We start from the raw sequence: 18,754 nt of genomic DNA, 5'->3' as shown, positions 1-18,754 counted from the left end.
TAGCTCCCTGGTAGAGCACATTCCTTGCATGAAGAAGGTCCCAGGTTTCTCCACGTGGGGCAAGGACGGAATCCTGCCTGAAACTCTGGAGAGCCTCTGCTAGTCAGTGCTGGGCTAGATGGACCTATGGTCTGACTCAGTATAAGGCAGCTTCCCATGTATAAGGCAGTTGCTATGTTCCTATGTCATTTTACTGGGGCTGAAGTAAGTGCCTAGCTGGGAGCCACCATTTAAATTCCCATAATGCCTTGATGTTGCAATGCTCTGGGGAATCGTGGGGAATTAAAATGGCAGCTCGCAGTGTCACTCAATGCCTGCCATTGCTGCTACCTGCCACCAGGGAGGGCTCACTAATATAGAAGGGGCCCCCACAGGCCCCTTTGCTCCCCCGCTCCAAACCTGGAGTCAGTCTTGGAGCATCTCTACACTAGCCTAAAATCCCACCTGAAATCCCTAAAATGGGGATTTCTGTTTCCATTTTAAATGCAGGATCATGACAGATTCCCTTCACATGTGCTTCCTCCCTCCTTCCCCCCTTATCTGAGTCTTCCATATGTTTCATTATACAGCCACTAGATGGCACTGTGATCTAGCTCCTCTTATTGCAGCTTTTCCTCTTTCCATGGAGGGAACTCAAGCGCTGTAATTTGATAGCTCATTATCTCTGATCTTTTAAAAAATGGAATAGAAGTCATTTAGTGCAGTAGATGCCCATCATCTGAAGGACCTGCAAACTTCTGCGAGTGAGCAATCTCAACAGCATTATAAAAGCTCCTTGTGAAGAAGCCCATGGTGAGCAAAAGAAAAAAAAAGTCTTACACAAGGTTATCAACAATTTGAAATATACCTCAACAGCTGCAAGTATGTAAAATGATAGGCTGTGCATGGCACAGTGCCTCAAAGTTCATGCACGCACATTTACACACATTTGTGTGAGTGACAAGATATGCCCACAGCCCACCCTTGCACTTTAATTTGTAGAGACTGTCTGGGGAGGAAACAGAACCTTGACGAACGACAAGTGCAGCCATTCAAGCTAAGACGATTTTCACAAGGCATCCCCCAAAGGAGGGTGGTGGTGGTGGTAAGGAAAACATGGGACAGTGGTTTACTAGGGAGCAGAAAAAAAAGACTCACCCTAGCAACTGGGGATAGTTTGAATATATCTAGTGGCAGAATTAAGGCCAAAGCGTCTGGGCCACATTGAGGCCATTAAAGTATCAGACCAAAGTTGCAGACCAGAAACTATTGTGAATAAGGCAGACAAAAAGGAAGGAAGACCTAAATGCTGTGGCTAGAGCCAAGCCAAAGCCAGGGTGGTTGGAAAAAGATCTTTAGGGCACAAGTGAACGAAGGTAAATAAAGCGACTGTGTGACAGATGAGATAGGTAAGGCTCCTGAAGGAGAAGCAGAGAACAGTATCGGCATGAGGTCAGTTACGGCTCTGGCAAGAGACTGAGATGTGCAGCCATCAGGGAAAAGTGGTAGGAAAGCTGGCTGTGTGTGATGAGCCAGTGCCTGAGGTTAGAACAGGGTGGCCGCTCGCACGCTGCCAAAAAAGATGGAACACACTGCCAAAGAGAGAAAGACAGAGAAAGAAAGAGAGAAAAAGGACACAGATCTGCATAAAAATTACATATCCTAATTTATAGGCATACATGTAAATTTAGAAATGATTACTATAATTTAAATAGCAACACAATACATCTCATCATTGTGGGGAAGACTGTGGCCAGGAGACCTGGCTGCCTGCTCCTCCGTCTGCTCTCCAGGCGCTCACTGCTGATGGGCAGCTTCAAGGCCCCTGCTCTCCTGGCTTCTTTAACTTTAAATTCAACTTGGACCAGGCATCCCTTCAAACAGAGGACTGTTCTTTGTAAAGCAGGGCACATGGCCACATTAGAGGTCTCTGAAGGAACATCGGATAGCTCCTGGTAATAGGTGATGGCACTGCGCCTATTGCAAGGCTGTGACAATGCCTCAGCTGCAAAGTTGTCTAGTGCTTGCAAGACTAGAGTATGGCTGACTGTTTCATAGCTAAGCAGGGTCAGCCCTGGTTAGTACTTGGATGGGAGACCGCCTGGGAATCAGGCTTCCTGCACTGAGCAGGGGGTTGGACTTGATGGTCTTGTAGGCCCCTTCCAATCCTATGATTCTATGATTCTAAGGTGACAATTCCTCTTCATGGATCACTGCCTTGTTGTGGTGAAGGGGCTTGCGTAACTCAGTGAAGCCATAAGCTGTGCTGTGCAGGGCCACCTAAGACGGACAGGTCATGGTGGAGAGTTCTGACAAAATGTGGTCCACTGGAGAAGGAAATAGCAACCCACTCCAATATTCTTGCCAAGAAAACCCCATGGAACGTATCACAAGACTAAAAGATATAACGCTGGAAGATGAGCCCCTCAGGTCGGAAGGTGTCCAATATACTACTGGGGAAGAGCAGAGGGTATTTCCAAGTAGCGCCAGAAAGAGTGAAGCGGCTGGGCCAAACCCGAAAGGACACTCAGCTGTGGATGTGTCTGGTAGTGAAAAGAAAGTCTGATGCCCTAAAGAACAATATTGTTTAGGAACCTGAATGTAAGATCAATGAATCAAGGTAAGCTGGAGGTGGTCAAACATGAGATGGCAAGAGTGAACATCAACATCTTGGGAATCAGCGAACTAAAATGGACAAGCATGGGCGAATTTAATTCAGGTGACCATTATATCTACTACTGTGGGCAAGAATCCCTTAGAAGAAATGGAGTAGCACTCATAGTCAACAAAAGGGTGGGAAAAGCAGTACTGGGGTACAATCTCAAAAACGATAGAATGATCTCAGTACAAATCCAAGGCAAACCATTCAACATCACAGTTATTCAAGTCTATGCCCCAACCACTGATGCTGAAGAAGCTGAGGTTGATCGGTTCTATGAAGACCTACAACACCTTCTAGAACTAACACCCAAAAAAGATGTCCTCTTCATCACAGGGGATTAGAATGCTAAAGAAGGAAGTCAAGAAATCACCGGCATAACAGGCAAGCATGGCCTTGGTGTACAAAATGAAGCAGGACAAAGGCTCATAGAGTTTTGCCAAGAGAACACGCTGATCATAGCAAACACTCTTTTCCAACAGCACAAGAGGCAACTCTACACATGGACATCACCAGATGGTCAATATCGAAATCAGATTGATTGTGTCCTTTGCAGCCAAAGATGGAGAAGCTCTATAGAGTCAGTCAAAACAAGACCTGGAGCTGACTGTGGCTCAGATCATGAGCTGCTTCTTGCAAAATTTTGGCTTAAATTGAAGAACGTAGGGAAAACCACTAAACCATCCAGGTATGACCTAAATCATATCCCTTATGAATATACAGTGGAGGTGAGGAATAGATTTCAGGGATTAGACCTGATAGACAGAGTGCCTGAGGAACTATGGACGGAGGTCTGTAACATTGTTCAGTAGGCAGAAACTAAATGCATCCCAAAGAAAAAGAAATGCGATAAAGCAAAGTGGCTGTCTGATGAGGCTTTACAAGTAGCTGACGAAAGAAGGGAAGCGAAAAGCAAGGGAGAAAGGGGAAGATATACCCAACTGAATGCAGATTTCCATAGAATAACAAGGAAAGACAAGAAGGCCTTCTTAAATGAACAATGCAAAGAAATCGAAGAAAACAATAGAATGGGAAAGACTAGAGATCTCTTCAAGAAAATCGTAGATATCAAGGGAACGTTTTGTGCAAAGACGAGCATGATAAAGGACAAAGAAGGCAGGGACCTAACAGAAGCAGAGGAGATTTCGAAGAGGTGGAAAGAATACACAGAAGAACTATACAGGAAAGATCTGAATGTCCCTGATAGCCATGATAGTGTGGTCACTGAACTTGAGCCGGACATCCTAGAGAGTGAAGTCAAGTGGGCCTTAGGAAGCATTAGTAACAACAAAGCTAGCGGAGATGACAGTATCCCAGCTGAGCTATTTAAGATCCTAAAAGATATTGCTGTGAAAGTGCTGCTCTCAATATGCCAACAAATTTGGAACACTCAACAATGGCCAGTTGGCCACAAGACTGGAAAAGGTCAGTTTACATTCCAATTCCAAAGAAGGGCAACACCAAAGAGTGTTCAAACTACCATACAATTGCGCTCATTTCACATGCCAGCAAGGTAATGCACAAAATCCTACAAGCTCGGCTTCAGCAGTATGTGAACTGAGAACTACCGGAAATACAAGCTGGGTTTCGAACAGGCAGAGGAACTAGAGATTAAATTGCCAACGTTTGCTGGATCATGGAGAAAGCAAGAGAATTCCAGAAAAACGTCTATTTCTGCTTCATTGACTATGCTAAAGCCTTTGATTGTGTGGATCACAACAAACTGTGGCAAATTCTTAAAAAGATGGGAGTACCAGACCAGCTTACCTGTCTCCTGAAAAACCTGTACGAGGGTCAAGAAGCAACAGTAAGAACCGGAACCGGACATGGAACAACCGATTGGTTCAAAATTGGGAAAGGAGTATGACAAGGCTGCATATTGTCATCCTGCTTATTTAATTTATATGCAGAGTACATCATGAGAAGCGCCGGGTTGGATGAATCAGAGGTCGGAATTAAGATTGCCGGGAGAATTATCAACAACCTCAGATACGCAGACGATACCACCCTAGTGGCAGAAAGCAAAGAGGATCTAAAGAGCCTCTTGTTGAGGGTGAAAGAGGAGAGTGCAAAAGCTGGTTTGAAACTCAACATTAAAAAAATTAAAATCATGGCATCTGGCCCCATCACTTCCTGGCATATAGAAGGGAAGAAATGGAAGCAGTGACAGATTTTATTTTCTTGGGCTCCAAGATCACTGCAGACGGTGACTGTAGCTATGAAATTAAAAGACGCTTGCTCCTTGGGAGGAAAGCTATGGCAAACCTAGACAACATAGTAAGAAGCAGAGACATCACCTTGCTGACAAAGGTTCGTATAATCAAAGCTATGGTTTTCCCAGTAGCAACGTATGGCTGTGAGAGCCGGACTATAAGGAAGGCTGAGCACCGAAGAATCGATGCTTTCGAACTGTGGTGCTTGAGAAGACTCTTATGAGTCCCCTGGAGTGCAAGGAGGTCAAATCAGTCCATCCTAAAGGAAATCAACCCTGAGTGCTCATTGGAAGGACAGATACTGAAGCTGAAGCTCAAATATTTTGGCCACCTAATGCGAAGAGAAAACTCCCTGGAAAAGACCCTGATGCTAGGAAAGATTGAAGGCAAAAGGAGAAGGAGACGGCAGAGGAGGAGATGGCTAGATAGCATCACCAATGCAATGAATATCGACTTGAGCACACTCCGGGAGAGAGCAGAGGACAGGAAGGCCTGGCGTGCTATGGTCCATGGGGTCACGAAGAGTCGGACACAACTGAATGACTGAACAACAACAAGGTGACAATTAGTACGGAGCAATACAGTCACTGATAGCTGCATTGCCTACTGTGCTGCTGCCACTCCAGTTAGAAAAGCCTGGGAATCAACACATCCTATATGTGGCTTATGAGCATGAGGTGCACTGACTCTGCATGTCTGATGCATGCAAACCCATATGGAAACACCCCAATGTACTATGACCCTACCGAGGAAGGAAATAGCGCACCGTTAATTCACTGTACACACTGCTGACTCCTTTGGCCAGGTAGCTTTGTTGGTAGAGAATCAAATGTTTAATCTCTGGGCTCATGTCCCTACTCTGGCATTGCGAAGTCTTGGGAAGTGCTGTAGCTCAGTGGTAGAGCCCCTGCTTTGCATGCAGAAGGTCCCAAGTTCAATCCCCTACATCTCCAGGTAAGGCTGGAAAAATTCCTGCCTGAAACCCTGGAGAGCTGCTGCCAGTCAGTGTCGACAATACTGGGCTAGATGGGGCAATGGTCTGACTCAGTGTAAGGCCGCTTCCTATGTTCCTTCAAGGCAGCTTTACATACTAGCCTGTGTGTGCAGGCCTGGCAGGATTGCACTTTCTAACTGTCTTTTAACAGCCTCCGAATAACTTTGATCTCTCCCTTCCTCCCCAGCCTTTTCTGGGGGGTTCTGCCATTAGGGCAGATCCAAGGTCCTGTCTTGTCAAAGTCAGGGATGGCGGAGAATTTCTCCCCGAATGTCCGGGAGGCCGAATGCCAACTCATTCAGTCCCCCGAAATTGGCGGTGAAATTCTCCGCCGGCCCCGCGCCCCTCCCCGGGATGGGACTTAGCTCCTGCTAATGTCCCTCCCGGCGGCGGGTCCCGGCGGCGTTTCGGCGGGGGCGGCGGCCGGTCTTTTGACCGGCTGCCGCCGCCGCCATTCCAAAATAAAAAAGTAAAGTAAAAAAAAACAAAACACACCCGTGATAGGCTACGTAACGATTTACGTAGCCTATCACGGCTAGATTTCCAAAGTCAGCCGTGATAGGCTACGTAAATAGTCACGTAGCCTATCATGGGTGACTTTGGGGGGGGGAAAGCGCGTACGCAAATGGCGGCGGCCCATGGGTGCCGCCATTTGCGTTCCTTATTTTGGCACGTGTAGTCTACGTAAAGATTTACATAGACTACGGCGAAAATAAGGGAACGCTATTTGCGTTGCCCTTATTTTCACTGTAGTCTACGTAAATCTTTTCGTAGACTAGACGTGCCAAACTAAGGAACGCAAATGGCGGTGCCCTATGGGCGCCGCCATTTGCGTACGCGCTTTTTTTTTTCAAAGTCACCCGTGATAGGCTACATGACGATTTACGTAGCCTATCACAGCTGACTTTGGAAATCTAGAGGTGATAGGCGATGTAAATCGTTACGTAGCCTATCACGGTTTTTTTTTTTCACTTTTTCTTTCGCGGCCGGGGAGACGGGGCACTTCTCCCCGGCCTGAATTTCGGCCAGGTGAGGCGGGGCACCTCCCCCCCTTGCCTGAACTTCGGGGGGAGAACCGAAGCGCCTCCCCCCCACCGCGAAGCAAGCTGCGGGACAAGGTAAGTCCCTTTCGTCCACCCCTAGTCAAAGTGCCAAGAAAGACCCCTTTGCTAGCCTGAACTGGTCTTTGATTCTGGCTTTGCTATGAAGATTCCTTAAAAGAGATTTAATATCCCCCCCCCAAAAAAAAAGAAAGAAAAGAAAAAAGAAAGTAATATTGTTATGTTTATGAGTAACCAATATCAACAATTCACAATCACATCACACTTGTTTGGTGCATTCCAAATTTCCAGCTGCACTAAGCTCTCGAGACTAATGCATTATATGTTGCCACAAATATATCCAGCAAACAAAAAAATAAGAGTTCACAAATCTTTTTCAGAATGTTCTGTATATTAATATGTTGGACCAGAAAAGAAACAGAAACTTGATGGCAAACTCCATTTTCTAGGCAAACACACATTTTAATACCATTGGAAAGGAGGACAATTTTGAGTGGTAAAATGCTGGGTCTGGTGCTGTCCACCATTGGCTTTTTTATACCCCAAACTCTATATATTGATATAAATGTTATGGATGTAGGTGCTATGGCTCATCAAATAGGTGCTGCAGAAGGTTGACTGTCAGCCATTTTGGAAAATGGTGACTGCAGACATATGCTAAGCTGCTCATAATGTCTACCCAAGTTTTTTTCTCATTCCAAACCATGGGCAGTATCCCACAAGGCTGCTCTGCCTCCACTGGTTTTATTACACTTGCAGGAGTGACCGCTTGTTCAAGGGGGCTTTTGTGCTTCTAAAATTAATCCCAGAAATGAGAGGAAATGCTAGTTTCCAGACTGGGACAGGTTGGCAGCGCTCCCTTCTGTGAGCTCCACTGATCTGCCCTGTTCTGGAAATGAGCATTTCTGTTTGTTTCAGGTTATTTTTTCCCAGCAAAGGAGATCGTTACGTTGTTGTGGTGCTGGAGCTTGAGCACCTCAATGATGCCATGAGCTAAACTGTGAAGGGACTAAGGATGGACGAAAGTCCCTTACCTGGTCCTGCAGCTTGCTTCGCGGTGGGGGGGAGGTGCTCCGGTTCTCCCCCCGAAATTCAGGCAGGGGGGGAGGCGCCCCATCCCTCGCCGCCGAAATTCAGGCCGGGGAGGAGTGCCCTGTCTCCCCGGCCGTGAAATAAAAAAGTAAATAAATAATAATAAAAAAACACATGATAGGCTACGTAACGATTTACGTAGCCTATCACGGCTAGATTTTCAAAGTCAGCCGTGATAGGCTACGTAAATCTTTACGTAGCCTATCATGGCTGAGTTTGGGGAAAAAAGGTGTGTATGCAAATGGCGGCGCCCATGGGCACCGCCATTTGTGTTCCTTGTTTGGGCAGGGGTAGTCTACGTAAAGATTTACGTAAAGAATCACGGCTGACTGAAAATCTATTTTTTTTTTCCAAACGCAGCCGTGATCGGCTACGTAAAGATTTACGTAGCCTATCACGGCTGACTGAAAATCTAGCCATGATAGGCTACGTAAATTGTTACATAGCCTATCACATTTTTTTTTTACTTTACTTTAGTTTGTAATGGTGGCGGCGGCGGCCGGTCGGAAGACCGGCCGCCGCCCCCGCTGAAACGCCGCCGGGACCCGCTGCCGAGAGGGACATTCTAAGGAGGTAAGTCCCATCCCGGGGGGGGTGGCGGAGAATTTCACCACCAATTTCGGGGGGCCGAATGCGTTGACATTCGGCCTCCCGGAGATTCGTGGAGAAATTCTCTGCCATCCCTAGAAGGGACACCCAAGACAGGAAGGTCATGGCAGAGAGGTCAGACTAAATAAGATCCCTGGGGAAGGTAACGGCAACCCACCCGAGTATTCTTGCTGTGAAAACTAAATGGATCAGTACAACCAGAGATATGTCGGTATACCATCGGAAGATGGGACTCCCAGGTCAGAAGGTGGTCACAATGCTATTGGGGAGAAACAGAGGGTAAGTTCAACTAGCCCCAGATGTGATGACGCAGCTAGCTCAAAGCTGAAAGGACGGCTAGCGGCTGATGGTGCTGGCGTTGAATGACGAATCCGATGTTCTAAAGATCAACACACCATAGGAACCTGGAATGTAAGATCTATGAGCCAGGGCAAATTGGATGTGGTTATTGGGGAGATGTCAAGATTAAATATAGACATTTTGGGTGTCAGTGAACTGAAATGGACTGGAATGGGCCACTTCACATCAGATGACCACCAGATCTACTACTGTGGACAAGAGGACCACAGAAGAAATGGAGTCGCCTTCATAATTAATAATAAAGTGGCTAAAGCAGTGCTTGGATACAATCCAAAAAATGACAGAATGAACTCAATTCGAATTCAGGGTAAGCCATTGAACATCACAGTGATCCAAATATACACCCCAACCACAGATACGGAAGAAGCAGAAGTAGATCAGTTCTATGAGGATCTGCAGCACCTACTGGATAATATGCCAAAAAGAGATGTTATTTTCATTACAGGAGACTGGAATGCTAAGGTGGGTGGTCAAACGACACCTGGAATTACAGGCAAGCATGGTTTGGGAGAACAAAATGAAGCGGGACATAGGCTGATAGAATTTTGCCAAGACAACTCACTGTGCGTAACCAACACTCTCTTCCAACAACCTAAAAGACGACTTTATACATGGACTTCACCAGATGTAGGGATGTCAGAGAATTCCTGCGGATTCCTGAGGAGGCCATGATAGGCTATTTTAATATTTACGTAGCCTATCACGGCGGGGGGGGGGAGAAACCCAGCGTACGCAAGTGGCGGTGGCTACCGCCATTTGCGTACACTGGGTTTTTTCCCCCTGCTGTGATAGGCTACGTAAATATTTACGTAGCCTATCATGGCTCAAAACAGGGATGCAAATGGCGGCGGCTACGACAGCCACCATTTGTGTCCCTGCAGGGCTGCCCAGCGGCCGGATGTCCAGCTGCGGGCGGCTGGAGCTGGCTGGTGGCTCCACGGCTTGGCCGCAGAGTGGAGCTGGCTGGGCAGGGTACCGAGTGAGGGACGGAGCACCTCCCCCCCGTCGAGGATTCCGGGGGGAGGGACAGAGCGCCTCCCCCCCACCGCGGATTGCCTGGCACGGAACCGGGTAGGTGTTTCGTATATCCCTAACCAGATGGTCGACACCGAAATCATATTGACTACATCCTTTGTAGCCAAAGGTGGCGGACATCTGTGCAATCGGTAAAAACAAGACCTGGAGCTGACTGCAGTTCAGATCAGGAACTTCTTATTGCACAATTTAGAATCAGACAAAAGAGAATAGGGAAGACCCACAGATCAGTTAGATATGAGCTCACTAATATTCCTAATGAATATGCAGTGGAGGTGAAGAATAGATTTAAGGGACTAGATTTAGTAGATATGGTCCCGGAAGAGCTATGGACAGAAGTTCGCAACATTGTTCAGGAGGCGGCAACAAAAAATGCCCCAAAGAAAAAGAAAACCAAGAAGGCAAGATGGCTGTCTGCTGAGACACTGGAAGTAGCCCAAGAAAGAAGGAAAGCAAAAGGCAACAGTGAAAGGGGGAGATATGCCCAATTAAATGCAAAATTCCAGAAGTTAGCCAGAAGAGATAATTATTTTTAAACAAGCAATGCATGGCAGTGGAAGAAGATAATAGAATAGGAAGGACAAGAGACCTCTTCCAGAAAATTAGAAACATCGGAGGTAAATTCCAGGCAAAAATGGGTATGATCAAAAACAAAGATGGCAAGGACCTAACAGAAGCAGAAGACAGCAAGAAAAGGTGGCAAGAATATACGGAAGATCTGTATAGGAAGGATAATAATATTGGGGATAGAACTGATGGTGTGGTCAGTGAGCTAGAGCCAGACGTCCTGAAGAGTGAGGTTGAATGGGCCTTAAGAAGCATTGCTAATAACAAGGCAGCAGGAGACGACGGTATCCCAGCTGAACTGTTTAAAATATTGCAAGATGATGTTGTTAAGCTGATGCATGCCATATGCCAGCAAATTTGGAAAACACAAGAATGGCTAACAGATTGGAAAAAATCAACTTATATCCCCATACCAACACTAAAGAATGTTCAAACTATTGAACAGTGGCACTTATTTCACATGCCAGTAAGGTAATGCTCAAGATCTTGCAAGGTAGACTCCAGCAATTCATGGAACGAGAATTGACAGATGTACTGCTGGGTTTAGAAAAACAGAGGAACTAGAGACCAAATTGCCAATATCTGCTGGATAATGGAGAGAGCCAGGGAGTTTCAAAAAAACATCTATTTCTATTTTATTGACTATTCTAAAGCCTTTCACTGTGTGGATCATAACAAATTGTGGCAAGTTCTTAGTGGCATGGGGATACCAAGTCATCTTGTCTGCCTCCTGAGGAATCTGTATAATGACCAAGTAGCAATGGTAAGAACTGACCACGGAACAACGGACTGGATTAAGATTGGGAAAGGAGTATGGCAGGGTTGTATACTCTCACCCTACCTATTCAACCTGTATGCAGAATACATCATGCAACGTGCTGGGCTTGATGAAGCCAAGGCTGGAGTTAAAATCTCTGGAAGAAACATTAACAATCTAGGGATGTATGAAATTGCCCTTACTTGGCTCCGCCGGGTTCCAGTGGGGGGGAGGCGCTCTGTCACTCGCCCCGGAATCCTGGCCGGCCGGCTCCGCTCCATGGGGATTCCGCGGAGCCGCCGGCTGGCTCCGCCAGCAGCTGGACATCCGGCCGCTGGCTAGTAGGGACGCAAAGGGCGGCGGCCATAGCCGCTGCCGTTTGCATCCCTGCAGTCAGCCGAGATAGGCTACATAAATCTTTACATAGCCTATCACATCTGACTTAAAAAAAACAAAAACAAAAACGTGCGTACGCAAACGTTTTGGCTACGGCTGCCGCCATTTACGTTCCTTATTTACGCTATTTGCATTCCCCCTTATTTTTGCAGTCTTAGTCTATGTAAATATTTGCGTACACTGAGATGGCCCAAAATAAGGAACGCAAATGGCGGCGGCCGAAGCCGCCGCCATTTGCGTATGCACTTTTTTTTGTTTTTTTAAAGTCAGACGTGATAGGCTATGTAAAGATTTATGTAGCCTATCACATCGTTTTTTTTTTTTTAAACCTAGCCATGATAGGCTACGTAGGGATGGCGGAGAATTTCTACCCGAATCTTCGGGAGGATGAATGCCAACTCATTCGGCCCCCCAAAATTGGTGGGGAAATTCTCTGCCGGCCCCCTGCCCCCCCCGGGATGGGACTTACCATGGCCAAATGTCCCTCCCGGCGGCGGTTCCTGGCGGCGTTTCGGCGGCGTTTCATCGGGGGTGGGGGCGGCAGCCGGTCTGCCGACCGGCTGCCGCCGCCACCATTGCAAAAAAAACAACAGTGCAGTAAAAAAAACAAAACACACCCGTGATAGGCTACGTAACGATTTACGTAGCCTATCACGGCTAGATTTCCAAAGTCAGCCATGATAGGCTACGTAAATCGTCACGTAGCCTATCACAGCTGACTTTGGGGGAAAAAAAAAGCGCGTACGCAAATGGCAGCGGCCCATGTGTGCCGCCATGTGAGTTCTTTATTTTGGCACGTCTAGTCTATGTAAAGATTTACGTAGACTACGGCGAAAATAAGGGAATCCTATTTGCGTTGCCCTTATTTTCGCCGTAGTCTACGTAAATCTTTATGTAGACTAGACGTGCCAAAATAAGGAACACAAATGGCGGTCCCCATGGGCGCCGCCATTTGCGTTCTTTATTTTGGCACATCTAGTCTACATAAAGATTTACGTAGACTACGGCGAAAATAAGGGAACCCTATTTGCGTTGCCCTTATTTTCGCCGTAGTCTACGTAAATCTTTACGTAGACTAGACGTGCCAAAATAAGGAACGCAAATGGCGGTCCCCATGGGAGCCGCCATTTGCGTACAAGCTTTTTTTTTTCCCCCAAAGTCACCCGTGATAGGCTACGTGACGATTTACGTAGCCTATCACGGCTGACTTTGGAAATCTAGCCGTGATAGGCTACGTAAATCGTTACGTAGCCTATAACGGGTGTGTGTGTGTGTGTGTGTTTTACTTTGTTTTTCGTGGCCGGGTAGACGGGGCGCTTCTACCCGGCCTGAATTTTGCTGGCGAGGGATGGGGTGCCTCCACCCCGGCCTGAATTTTGGGGGGAGAACCGAAGCGCCTCCACCCCACCACGAAGCAAGCTTCAAGAACAGGTAAGGGACTTTTGCCCATCCCTAAGGCTACATAAATCTTTACGTAGCCAATCATGTCTTTTTTTTTTTTTTCAACACTGGAAATGGCGGCGGCGGCAGCCGGTCAGAAGACCAGCCGCTGTAGCTGCCGCCGCCGCAGCCACCACCAGAGCCACCGCCGCCTGGAAGGTCTGCCCCAAGTAAGTCTCGTCCTGGGGGGGATCCGCAGGGGGGGGGTAGCAGGCCGTTCCACCATGGAGTTCGGGGGGCTGAATGCACTGGCATTCGGCCTCACCAAGATCCATGGTGGAATTCTCTGACATCCCTATGACAATCTCAGCTCTGCAGATGATACCACTTTGATGGCTGAAAGCGAGGAGGAGCTGAGGAACCTCATGACTAAGGTGAAAGAAGAAAGTGCAAAAGCTGGGTTGCAGTTAAACTTCAAAAAAACCCAAGATTATGGCAACTAGCTTGATTGATAATTGGAAAACAGAGGGAGAAAATGTGGAGGCAGTGACAGACTTTGTCTTTCTAGGTGCAAAGATTACTGCAGACTAGGGATGTCAGAGAATTTCGCCACGAATCTCGGGGAGGCCGAATGCCAGCGCATTCGGCCCCCCAAAATTGGTGGCGAAACGGTCTGCCCCCCCACCCCCCCTGGGACGGGACTTACCTTGTGCGAATGTCCCCGGCGGCAGCGGCTCCGGCAGCTCCGGTGGCAGCGGCTGCGGCGGCCGGTATTCCGACCGGCCGCCACCGCCATTTCTAGTAAAAAAACACAAACAAACCCCCAAAACGTGATAGGTTACGTAAACATTTACGTAGCCTATCATGGTTAGATTTTTAAAAAATACCGTAATAGGCTACATAAATGTTTACGTAGCCTATCACGGCTGAGTGGAGAAAAAAAAAACTGCGCGTATGCAAATGGTGGCGCCCATGGGCGCCGCCATTTGTGTTATTTTGGCACGGGTAGTCTATGTAAACATTTACGTAGACTACGGCAAAAATAAGGGGAACGCAAGCAGTGTTCCCCTTATTTTCGCTGTAGACTACGTAAAAGTTTACGTAGACTACACGTGCCAAAATAAGGAACGCAAATGGCGGCGCCCATGGGCCCCGCCATTTGCGTACGCGCATTTTTTTTCTTTCACTCAGCTGTGATAGGCTACATAAACATTTACATAGCCTATCATGGCTGACTGCAGGGACGCAAACGGCGGCGGCTACAGCCGCCGCCATTTGCGTCCCGGCTGGCAAGGATTCGTGGCGGGAGGGACGGGGCGCCTGCCCCCCGGGCCAGAATTTCGGGGGGAAGGGACGGGGCGCCTCCCCCCCAGCCAGAATTTCAGGGGGAGGGATGGAGCACCTCCCCCCCACCGCGAATCAAGTTTTGTGAAAGGTAAGGGATTTTCGTACATCCCTACTGCAGACGCTGATTGCAGCCAGGAAATCAGAAGGCGTTTACTTCTTGGGAGGAGAGCAATGACAAATCTTGATAAAATAGTGAAGAGCAGAGACATCACCCTGACAACAAAGGTCCACATAGTTCAAGCAATGGTATCCCCCGTAGTAACCTATGGCTGCGAGAGCTAGACCATAAAGAAGGTTGAGCGAAGGAAGATAGATGCTTTTGAACTGTGGTGTTGGAGGACAATTCTGAGAGTGCCTTGGACTGCAAGATCAAACCAGTCCATACTCCAGGAAATAAAGCCAGACTGCTCACTTGAGGGAATGATATGAAAGGCAAAACTGAAGTACTTTGGCCACATAATGAGAAGACAGGACACCCTGGAGAAGATGCTGATGCTAGAGAAAGTGGAAGGCAAAAGGAAGAGGGGCTGACCAAGGGCAAGATGGATGGATGATATTCTGGAGGTGATGGGCTCGACCTTGGGGGAGCTGGGGGTGGCACCGGCCGACAGGAAGCTCTAGCGTGGGCTGGTCCATGAAGTCACGAAGAGCCGGAAGCGACTGAACGAATAAACAACAACAGGTTATTTTTAGAACTGCAAAAGCTCCATTGCAGAAGCGGTTGCTCCTGCAGCTGCACAAACACAACAGCATACTACCCAGTGTCTTTGCCACATACAAGTGGAAATTGTGGTCAGGCATGAAATTCCTATGGAGGTCTATTGTAGGGACAGGATTATGAGGGTGGAAGTTGTATTTGGATACCTAACAGACCAGAATTATTTTATGTTTGTCCCATGTTTTATATAGCTGTTACTGTAGCCTCTGAAACCTATACAATTGCTTTTGAAAGAAGTAGCACTTCTTTGCCTTCTGGAGAATCTCTAGCTGCTCATCTTCCAATGATATATGCCATCATTTGCCAGCAATGCACTACTGCATTCTACATAGGACACACAGGTCAGTCTCTACACAAAAGAATAAATGGACACAAATCTGACATCAGGAATGGCAATGGTTCAGAAACCAGCTGGGGAACATTTCAACCTCTCAGAACACTCTGAGGCTGTTAACACAACACGCTAACTCACACTCAGTGGTTGAGTGTGAATTGTTGTTGAACCATGGGCTTGTTTGATGAACCGTGGATTAGTGTGTGGTCTGGATGCAGCATTTCTTCTGCAGGTTAACAAGCCACCCTAGCTATGTTCAGACAACATACTAACCCACAGTATAACAAACAACCCATGGTTCAAAACAACCCACACTCAACCACTGAGGGTGCATTAGCATGTTGTGTGAACAGCTCCATTGTCAGTGACCTTAAGGTGGCCATTCTTGAACAAAGGAATTTCAAAGACATATCAATGTGAAATTGCTGAAGTACAAGAGATTCAACTCTATTTCCTGTGGCTTGAATAACAAGAGTTTTTTTTTTTTAATCACACTACATATATTAATTGGCTCACCACTGCAATGATGTCTTTGTTTTCTGTCTTTTCATTCACAAAACAATGAAACATTCACAATGTTTTGTGAATGGCAAGTGTTATGGAAATCATTACTGTCTGTACTTTTTGCTAGGGATGTCAGAGAATTCCGCCACGGATCTCAGGGAGGCCGAATGCCAGTGCATTCGGCCCCCCGAACTCCACGGCGGAACGGCCTGCCCCCCCGTGGATCCCCCCCTGGGACTAGACTCACCTGGGGCGGATCTTCCGATCAGCTGCTGCTGCCATTTCCAGGCTTGCCTTGTGTAAAAAAAAAAAAGACGTGATAGGCTACGTAAATCAAAAGCCTATCACGGCTGGGTGGGTTAAAAAAAAAACACACATATGCAAATGGCGGCGGCTATGGCCACCACCATTTGCATTCCTTCTTTTTACCGTCTTAATCTACGTAAATATTTACGTAGACTATGATGGCGAAAATAAAGGGGAACGCAAATAGTGTAGCGGGCGCTATTTGCGTCCCCGTTTGATTCACCGTTTTAGCCTACGTAAAGATTTACGTAGGCTAAAACGGGGAATCAAAAAGGGATGCAAATAGCACCCGCTACGCTATTTGCATTCCCCTTGATTTTCACCGTCATACTCTATGTAAATATTTACATAGATTAAGATGGCCAAAAAGAAGGAACGCAAATGGTGGCGGCCGTAGCTGCCGCCATTTGCGTACGCGGTTTTGGGGGTTTTTTTACCCAGAGCCCTCCGCGGCCAGAAATCCAGCTGCGGATGGCTCTGGCCTGGCCGGGCCTGGCTGGCTGCTCTGTGGAGCTGCCACAGAGCACAGCTGGCCGTTCGAGGATTCCGGGGGGAGGAACGGAGCGCCTCCCACCCTGGCCAGGATTCCGGGGGGAGGGACGGAATGCCTCCCTCCCCACCATCAACATAATCCGCGAAAGGTAAGTCACTTTCGTACATCCCTACTTTTTGCATTTCAATTCCCTTTGACAAAACAGCCTACATCTCCCCTGCCCCAGTATGTGTCCAATCTGCCAGTTTGAGGTCAATACTTCATGCATCTGAAGAAGTGGACAGTGAAGCTTAAGACAGAATAAATGTGTTAGTCTTTAGGTGTCACAAGACACTTAGTTGTTTTTAAAATCAACATGTTCGTCCTCATGATCACAATAAAGGTTGAAGAACCATTATGGGTCTTGGGCAGGATACTTGGGTGTCAGAGAGGGTGTTCAGTGCCCTGCATAACTCCCTGTCCCTCTGCATGGCTGCCTCCTATTCTTGTCGGCCCATCTATAAATCTTCTTCATCTTTGTGTCCACACTCCATGTATTTGCCAAAGCATTCAGAACTCTTTTATAACCTGAGCAATACATTCTGCATAAAGCACATTTGAGCTAATTTATATTATTTATCCTGAATATAAAGTGTGATGCAGAAATTGGATTTTATTTATTTACAGCCATATCCAATGGCTGTTATTGCTGCAGCAGAGGCCTCTGTGGAAAAATAAGCAGAATATTTTGCCCAGCCTGTTTTCATAAGCAAAGAGGAAGGCCTTTCTTCAAGCTCTTGGCTGGCAATGGTATCAGCTCTTTTCCATACCCACAAATGCCCCAGGCATAACACACTAGCACCACGTAGAGGCAATTCCCCAAGTCTGGAGCAACAGCAGCTATTTCTGTGAAACAGTGGTTGATGTGGATCAGGCCCCCCCTTGGCTGGCGCAAAGAGCTCCATTCATGACCACATACATTCCTCTATGTAGCAGGGCACAGGACTGAGCTAATGTTTTTTGAAAAACAACACAAAAACAGAGCATACTTAAGTCTGGCTTTTAGGCTCCTGGTATAGAGCCTTGGCTTCTGAAACACCAAAGTCCAGATTTTCCAGGGAAGAAACTCTTGTAATCCACAACTTCTTACTCTTTCTTTCCCATATTACCATTTCCACCAAGGAGAAAGGAATAAAGTAGCTAGGTTATGCACATTAACACCGTAATGATGGGAGTTCAAGTCTGACACATCTGGAGCACACCAGTTTAGGGAAGGCTGCTATGGACAAAAATGCCATGCTGCTTTATAAGGCCTGTAGATTATATCATCCTTAAAAAAAATCCTTCTTAGACATTTACCTCTTTTTCTGCAATGTGGAACTCAGGGGTGCAGAAATATGATTTCTTCTGTAATAGCCACCATTTCCTTTATCTGTTCCCAAGGAAAAGAAAGAAAGAAGCCATATAAAAACTGCTGATTACATCCATCATATGTCTACTAGAGAGATATAAAGCAGGCATTCCAGTTTCTGGTTCCAGCACAAAACCAAAGATATAATAATCTGTATGTAGCTGATAACAGAATCTCAACAAATCTACCTAAAACTGGTACTGAGTGTCCATTATCAGTGCCCAAATGATGTTATTTAATGTACAGACAGGGGTATTTGACCTCCAGAAGTTATGCTCCTGCCCTTCAGAGACATGTGAACAGAAATTATGTTATTATTATTTAAACTTTATTAGTTACTTTGTTAAAGCTGGTGTAGAGTCATAGCTAAGAGGTCATCAAGCACAATCTTATACATGTCTACTCAAAAATAAGTCCCACTGAGTTCAATGGGGCTTGTTGTTGTTCAGTTGTTAAGTCGTGTCTGACTCTTCGTGACCCCATGGACCATAGCATGCTGGGCCTTCCTGTCCTCCGCTCTCTCCCGGAGTGTGCTCAAGTTCATATTCATTGCATCGGTG

At 46.8% G+C, this 18,754-nt stretch overlaps 1 long non-coding RNA gene across 1 annotated transcript in view; it reads right to left on the bottom strand.

The window, feature by feature from the left end:
- LOC146337113 (uncharacterized) overlaps nucleotides 1–18,754 on the bottom strand; it is a 344,200-nt gene that overhangs the window by 58,653 nt on the left and 266,793 nt on the right. The window contains exon 4 of the long non-coding RNA XR_014785353.1: nucleotides 18,143–18,215. This is a non-coding gene — a long non-coding RNA (uncharacterized LOC146337113). The remainder of the gene's footprint in view (nucleotides 1–18,142; nucleotides 18,216–18,754) is intronic.

Source organism: Heloderma suspectum, chromosome 11 (assembly GCF_057233095.1).
Source record: "Heloderma suspectum isolate Gila_16-S chromosome 11, 16-S_ref, whole genome shotgun sequence".
Taxonomy (NCBI): Eukaryota; Metazoa; Chordata; class Lepidosauria; order Squamata; family Helodermatidae; genus Heloderma; species Heloderma suspectum.
Note: the sequence above shows the minus strand (reverse complement) of the source record. Positions and strands in the feature narration are given on the sequence as shown.